The sequence below is a fragment of the Oxyura jamaicensis genome, chromosome 9 (assembly GCF_011077185.1).
Source record: "Oxyura jamaicensis isolate SHBP4307 breed ruddy duck chromosome 9, BPBGC_Ojam_1.0, whole genome shotgun sequence".
Taxonomy (NCBI): domain Eukaryota; kingdom Metazoa; phylum Chordata; class Aves; order Anseriformes; family Anatidae; genus Oxyura; species Oxyura jamaicensis.
The window spans coordinates 4,798,409-4,806,483 of record NC_048901.1 but is presented as its reverse complement, the minus strand read 5'-3'; the positions used below and the strand labels follow the sequence as shown (position 1 = coordinate 4,806,483).

At 39.1% G+C, this 8,075-nt stretch overlaps 1 long non-coding RNA gene across 2 annotated transcripts in view; it reads left to right on the top strand.

Annotated features, from left to right (window-relative positions):
• Positions 1 to 4,185: 4,185 nt before the first annotated feature.
• Positions 4,186 to 8,075, top strand: part of LOC118171766 — a 14,057-nt gene continuing 10,167 nt past the window's right edge. For both annotated transcript variants that reach the window (XR_004753371.1, XR_004753370.1), the window contains exons 1-2: positions 4,186 to 4,313; positions 5,312 to 5,460. This is a non-coding gene — a long non-coding RNA (uncharacterized LOC118171766). The remainder of the gene's footprint in view (positions 4,314 to 5,311; positions 5,461 to 8,075) is intronic.

Sequence of the window (8,075 nt, the reverse complement as noted above, 5' to 3'; positions counted from 1 at the left end):
GTTAGTGTCGTTCCCCAGCATCTGCAAGGAGCCACACTCACCCTGTACAAGCAATTGGTCAAATGGCTTTTCTGCAAGAACTTTCAGTACATTTACGTTTTGGTTTTATCCAGTTTCAGTTAAACTTTGGCTCATGTTTTGAATGCAGCTGCATTTATGTAAAGCTTCAATGAATGCACTGAACCTGAGTCAGTTGGGTCGCTCTCAGATGATTTAATGCTGACATCTGCCGTTATCAGGATCACAACTTGTAACCAGCCACCAAAGCCTTCCTATATTCCAGACAAATTATACTTCGTGGTGGTGGTGGGGAATTAAGTTTCTGTTTGGACAGTAGGTATCGAAGTAGGGGAGAATGTTGTTTTTTCCTTCTTTCGTACATACATACGTATATATGAATACATACATAGGTGTGTGTCTTTTATACATACAAACAGTTAAATAACTATTTTTAGAAAGTGTCTTGGTTTCTGAAGCTAATTAAGCAGTTTATTAATAGAAATGACTTAAAGCAATCCAGCTATTCTAGCAATGCATGCAGAAGGTCTGGAAAGTTTTCTACAATTTATTCTTTTTCTGTGGAAAAACAAGCTTTATTAACAAGCTCCTGCATCCAGCACTATTCCAGGCCAAACTGTTCTGAATTTGGCCCAAAATCAGCTGTCAATTTTTTTATTTTTATTTTTTGCTTCAGATCAGAATGGGTAAAGAATGAGCTTTGAATAGTAGCTAGAGCTTCTCAGCTGTTTGCATCTGCTTTGGTTTTATGCTTAAATTACTGATGATCAAAACCGTTGGTGATTGCTCTTCCATGTGGGTGTTCGAAGTCCCAGTGTCACTGTGTGTGAAATGAGCTGGTCCGCAGAGCAGCAAAAAGTAATCTTAGCCTTAATTCTCTGTTCTGGCCCTGATGCAATGGAAAAAAAATAAGGCGAAGGTGAACGTCCTCTTAATACATTTTGCCTGGTTTTAATATTAGATTTGCATTTATAAAGTTAGTTTTCACTAAGAGTATTGACCTATGACCCAAGAAAGGCTGTCTGGGTACACAAAGGGGGGCTCTGTAAGTGGAATGCAAATTCTGCTTACAGCGACGATTCGTCCTCCCCTCGAACACTGTATCATATTAGCAAAACATTTATAGTGTGAGAGATGCCTGAGTCAAAGTATTATACTAATGGTTTAAACTGAAGGCATGCCAGAATTTTTCCATGGTGTTCTCTGACGTATATATGGCAGAGTGAACAACTAAGAGGAAATTTCGGTGTTGTAAATCAAACTCTTGCTCAACTCACCTTCAGTATTCAGGAGAAAGTTTACACAGCTGCCTCTCAGCAGCTGCTAATAATAAATTATATTTCTACCTTCTATGTGTCTGATAACGAGTTCTTAATTCTGAGCTGCTTTTTTTAATATAAAATAAGCAACTTTTTGAAAATCTTGGAATATATAGCCTTGCATGAGGTTCATTATAGTTTGGCCTGTTTCAACTGGGGAGAGATCTTTATGCGGGGGCGGGGGGAATAATTCTGCACAGGTGGAAAACTATTCAACCAGCCAAGGAGAATTGCAGATAAAAAATAAAAAATAAAAATAATTCATCTGATTCATCCACAGCATTAAAAAAGTTGTCACTTAATCGTTTCTAGTTTCAAAAAGGGTCATAATGAGAAGTTTTCATCCTATATCAAGTAAAAATTATATCATGTCATATTCAAGTACATATCTGCAAAATAAGTTGTTCACATGAGAATCAGTGTTGCTTTCAACTGCAATGCAGAACCCAACCCGTTTTAAGCTTTTAGAGAATCATTGTCACTTCCATGAATTCCCTTCTGTTTGTTGTTTAATCTTGTGTAACATGTAAGTAAATTAATTCATGGCAAGTCTATAATGTTTTTTGTTTGTGTCTATATTTAGCCTGCTTTACTTGTTGAGGGTGATTGTGATTCATTCAGCTACTGGCAAGAAGGCAGATTCCTATGTACTTTTCACAATGTGCTGAAACATTGAAAAGCAGAAAGAAAATTGAATGGTCAGGCTGAAACTGCCCAGTTGCTAACATTTCCACAAAGAAGACCGCTTACTGCCTTCTGGTCATCGTTACTGCAAGGATAGAAATCTTGTCCAAACAAAATTTGATGTTGCATCACCCAACCTATGCACAAAGTCTGAAGGCAGCCTTGAAATGAAAATTGATCTGGTTTTGACTATTTTAAACTTTTTATTGGGTAGAAAAGCCTGTTTTCTTTGGAAGATCACATCTACAAAGTCTCAAGTGAAATAAAGCCCAAACCCACAGCTGTTGTCACCCAAGTTAAGCAGAAAAACTGGGAAAAAAATAATCTGAAAACAAGTTTAAAGGCTGAAATGTCATTGTGGCAACCTGCGAGTTGCAGTTGAAGTTCTTCCTGTTCCAGTTTTGTCTCCATGGCCAATTGCCTTTGGGTTGTCTATCCCAGAATGGATCCTATTTGAGAGATTTGGGGTGCAGGAGTAGGGACTGTGCACTGTAAGGGGAGGTGGAGCTCTGGAGTCATCCCTCAGTGATCTAGGGATGCTCGTCAGACTGCAGGTACTAAATACAAAGGTCTGTATTCCTGAACATGTGGAACTTTTCATCAACTCCAGAAATGTGTACCTGTTTCTGCAGTGAGCTAAAAACCGAGGGGGAACCTAGACCCCTTTTATTCTTTAAGGAGCAGGTCGTGGTGGTTATCAAGTCCTTGCTGCCATGTTAAAAGTCGCCTGAATTTTGAGGCATCCCTTGGGTGCTGGGCATTTCTTACTAGCCAACAGCTAGTCCTGCTGAGAGTAACACAGGGAGCACATAACCTGTAACGTAGGTACCTTATCTCACACCTTCAATTGCTGCTTAACTATATGTAATTTTCCATGTCTCTCTTATTTTTGCTGTTTACAAAAAAATTGGAATTAATGCCATCTTCTAATTTTTTTCCGCCATCTAAGCTGCTGCTGTACTTTGGTGACGTACTTTGATAATTTTTTTCATGTTTCTTGTATGTTCATCTTGTTTGTTTCCTCCACTTCTGCCCTTTAGTTCCTCTGTGTCATTTGAGGACTCATCTCTTCCAAACATTTGCAGGGTTGTCTTCAGTTTCATATCACTTTTCTCCTTCCTCTTACTAAAATGAAAGTTTGGTCTTGACCCCTCTAAAATCACTGAACTGCAGGGATTGTGCAGTTTGGTCATGGTTATAGCTGGGCTGCTGTGGTATTTTAGGTAATTAAGTAATGAAATCACTTGACCGAAGGCTGTCCTCACCAGAGCCAGATAAAATGCGAAGTCACTCTTCTGTTGAGCTGGAACTAGAACAAGTTATTTGATCTGGTGAATGGAAACAGTTGATTCTGATCATTCTTGACCTCCAGAGCTTTGATTTAACGATGCGTCATGTGCACACTCAGCATGCATTTCTCCCATCAGCAACCAGATCAAGTACTGCTGATTAAAATATAGAGTTGTCTTAGACTTGGCTGAACGTTGGCATGAGAGATTTAACAGTCTATAGTAAAATTGCTTATTTTCATGAATAAAAGGCTTTGCTTCCCTGCCTCTGTTCCTACAGAATGGGCAACTGGGATAAGTACCTCATTGTAGCTGTTGGCTCATGACACTGGCTAATGGCCATGTGCCGCCTCTGCCTAACTCTGCTGGTAGGAACAAACAGCTCCTCTCTTCTGTGGCAGCCAAAAGTGGAATAGTCAGTATGGAAAAATAAGTGAAATTCTACCCATTTTTTTGGTATAAGTAAAGACAACCTGAAATCAAATCACATTGCACAGTTAGCCATGTTCGTGTGCACATCTGGAAGGGGAACTGGGCCATGTGTCACATAGTTCATGCTGAGGATTCGCATAACGGGACTTGCTTTAATACTGGCTTCCTTTTGAAATTAGGTGCAAGTTGTCTACAGATTTTTTTTAAAAAAGGTGTTTTGTTTTGTTTTGTTTTTAGATACTCATTTTTGGTGGGATGGGGCAAGTTTCTTCAGTTCTCAAAACACTGTATAACTTTGTATAAAACCCATTAGTTGAAAACGGACAACAAAATCTTTAGAAACTTGGGACGGAGCTTTAGCAGTGACTGGATTAATTTCTGTGGGCAAAATGCATGCCAGAAACCAATTCATTCTCTAATTCATCCTACCACTTTTTTGCAATGAATAAACTCTCCAGAGGTCAGTCCTTTTAAATGCTTTCCTGGCTTTGTCAGGTTCAAGAGCCCAGCCTTGCAAACTGTGAAGCCTCAAGTCTATGTGCTGTTGAACCCTGTGCACTTAACAATACCAGTAAGTGTTGGTAGAAGGTCAGTGGAAGAGGGGTTTGAGCTGGCCTGTGGCTTGCTGGAGGAGCACGATTCTCTTGTCTGAGAGAGAAATCTCACTCTTCTTGTAGGCAAGGGTACAGGAAAGCACAATGCCCCAGGAGTTATATAAAGTGTTTGGTAGAGGTCACTGTGTGTGATGAACAGACTTCAAATGTAATTAAGGAGATCTGGTAACACACCGCTGAAGTATCCATCCAGAATTCAATTTCTCTTTCTACCCAGACCCAGCCTTATTAATTTCTCCTTGGGGATTTCACTAGCCAAGAATTCATATGAGCCTAATGAGAAACATGAGGCAGCCTTCACAGCGCTGTTGGGACCTTCCCAGCCTCCTGTGAGAACAGGGCCGTTTTCAGAGCAGGGGCATGTTTGTGCTCCTTTTGTTAAAAAAGGAAGCAGCATTTTTAATTGCACTCGGAGTCTGCTTTCCATTTCCCTCTTTCCTTTGAGTTGGATTAAAAACTTTTAAGGCCCTGTTTGCTGTTTCCTCTGCTGGAAAGTGCTCAGCAAATCATTGAAGATATGAAACCATTTCCCTGAGAAGATGTGGTTTTGCCTGAAGCTGCTTCACCATTTCTAAACCTTTCCCTGTCCTTAATTGCGGCTGTGAACCCACCTGGGTTGAGAGGTTATCAGTGCTGGCATTATTCTGGTTTGCTTTAACTGTGGTGTTTTTGGTTTTGTTTTCTCCATTTTTGTTGCACCACTTCAGCTGCGTGACTTCTAGCATTGGGTTCAGAGCGAGTCCCGGTATACTTTGCTGGTTTGAATGAAATGGGCAATAATGAAAACATGACACGGACAAACCATTTTATCTAGACTTTACATTGCAAGAGACACAGAAGACGTATCTGAACTATTTCAAACTCAGGCATCAATTCCTGCCAAGATAAACCAAACAGCATCGGTCAGGGAGCAAAAATGGCTTTTTGTAGTGACTGCCTCATTCCATTATCGCAGAAATTTTAAATGTCCTCTAAAATTCCCCTTTATATGAGGAGGTGGACAAATCTAGAGTTTGTCACCATCATTCTGGTACAAAAGGAAGAGCAACAAAAAGAGGATAGACTGTAAATATGTGTAGGCTTACACATGTAAATTACTTACATGTAAGTAAATAAACACTAATTACTTACATTACTTATAGAATGTAAATGTGTGTAGGCTGGGTAAAGCTATCTTACCCTTCACTGAGAGGTAATTATTGTGTTATGAAAGGTACCGTTCCCTCCAATGAGAGGTACATTCTTATTATAACCCTTGAGCTTTGTATTTTTGTCAGTCAGATGAGGTTTTCATCATGGCAAAATACCGTTTAGTTATTTATGGGGTAGATTTAACCTATGTTTTTCTGGTAAAGGTACAAATACATAAAATGTATAATTTATATAAAAATTTATTTACTTTTATTGAGAATCTCACCTGATTAAGCTATTGTATTGACTATGGATAAAGATTTCAAATGACAACATTCTTATTAATATTTTTAAACTATATTAAATTTATTTTGCTTTGTCTTCATCTTGATCAAATATTCTGTTAACATCTCTCATCCAAAAACTTGTTCTCCCTAAATTTGTGCCTGGTGATTTGGTTTTGTCTTTGGCTCTGCTGTTAGTAGCAAAAAATTGATGTCCAGCTTATCTATTAGTAAACTGTCTGCATACAGAGTTAGCTTTTTCTTTGTCAGGAGGAATGTTATTTAGGCCAGCTCTGAACCCTCTCTGTCTCAGAGGATGATTTGACTGATCTTTTACATGTTGTTTTACACATGACTTCATAAATGCAGCTAAACCTGATGCAAGAGTATTCCAGTTATCAGTTTTCTAAGTTATTCCTGCTTAAATTCAAACAGATTCAGAAGACTTGGTATCTGAGCAACCGATCTTGCAATCATTTGCACTATTACTTTTTGTCTTTTTTTCGCCTTGAGTGCACAAGTGGTGGTAAGTACCTCCTACAAACATTATTTCTCACATGACCATGGCAAAGTTCCCATCAACCCTCACAGCAATTTCCACTTGCTTCAGTGCTGTATTTCTCTTATGTATTGCTTCACAAGTAGCTCGTCCTTGTTTCTGCTACAAAGCAGTTGGTTTTTCTCCAAGCAAAAGCTCTACTTCAGAAGCTGTGAGTTAAGTTGAAGCCTGACTCAGTAAATTCTTGGAAATTCCTTCCTTGTTGGAGCGTTCTCTGCTTTGCTCTTTGACACAATAGTTTTTAAAGTGTTTTCAATGTGAAAGCACTGCAGCATCTCCTTCAAGTGCTTGGCAAACATCAAGAGCTGGGAATCCAACTGCAGCCATAGGAGCTCTCACAGGAGTTTTCCATGAATTTAAACCCCAGATGATGTGAGATTGGCATTTGGATCCTCTGAAGTTGTGTGAATGATAAAGGTCTTTTCATTAGAAATCACGTCAACTGTCTTCATCTTCTTTGCTGCTTGACTTTATAGATATGAAAACTCTGCTTCAAAAATTCTTTAAAGAGCTGAATAGTTTGGTATTTAACAGTAAAACAAAATAAATAAATAAATAAATTCCAGCTTCATGTCTATGATAGCTGTAGTAGCTGGTGTGCAAACTGCTCTGCTGCTGCCACATTTCACTTCTGCTTTTGGTGGTCTTTGAGGAGACGCTTATGGTGAAGTGGTAACTCAACCAGTCATTCCAATGATCTCCATGCAGCTACCACTGCTCCCGTTGGTTAACGTTGGGGTTGTAGAGGCAAGTGCAACTGGAATTCTTTCTCAAGATGGCAGATAACGCACTGATTTATTCACATCCTCTCAGTGAAGACTGCTTGCTTGTTTGCTTTGATCTTCTAGCCAAATTCAGTTATAATAATTATAACTTGCCTATTTAAAACTCTTCCGCTGTTCAATTAGTCACTATATTTTCCCCATGCTTATTCTTAAAGCCCAACACTGTGATTTCTTCAACAACTGTCCTGCTTCAGTGCAGACTGGCCTCCTTTCTTAGTGAGGATTGTGAGTGAGGCTTTTCTTTTTCATACATGCTTTTTATGGCAGCAATCACTTGCAAATTGCTTTAAGTTCTGTGGGTATAAAAGACAATACATAAATCTCTGGTTATGATTATACTAGCAAGAGCTGGCTGAGGAAAAGCGACCTCAGTCTTGCAACAGCCTGTAAGGTTTTGAAATTCCCCATTGGAACAAGATCAAACCTTCCAGTGTCCATGAAGCAGAGCTGTTGAAACATCCATTTTCATGTTCCCAAGGTCCGGTCTTTCTTTATTTAGGATTTTTCTCTGTGCCTTCTGTTGAGACCTCAGAAACCTACCTTCTCTAAATGCAAGATATCTTCAGTAAGACTTGCAATTTTGGTAACATTTTATTGAATGAAAAAGGTTTAGCCATAAGTGTTTTGATGGGCACTAATGTTCATTTCCAGAGTTTCCATATGAGGAGAAAATAACATCGTATATTCTTACATTCTCCTTGGGTAAATATGAACTTACTGTATTTTTTCACTTTTAGTGCTTTTGAAACAGATTTAGTGTTTTTGGAACATCTCAAGTGGAGATGGAGTTAGTAAGCAGTTGGTGAGAGTTTGCATTTTGGGTGTGTTCCTTACGACAGTCGGTACTGGGCCAGTCTGAAAGTTCTGCTCCCGTGGTTCTGTGCATCTTCCTTCAGTTGCTCATGGGACAGCCGCATATGAGACATATCTTCAGTAACCAGAGAAAGCAGCTCCTTGAGT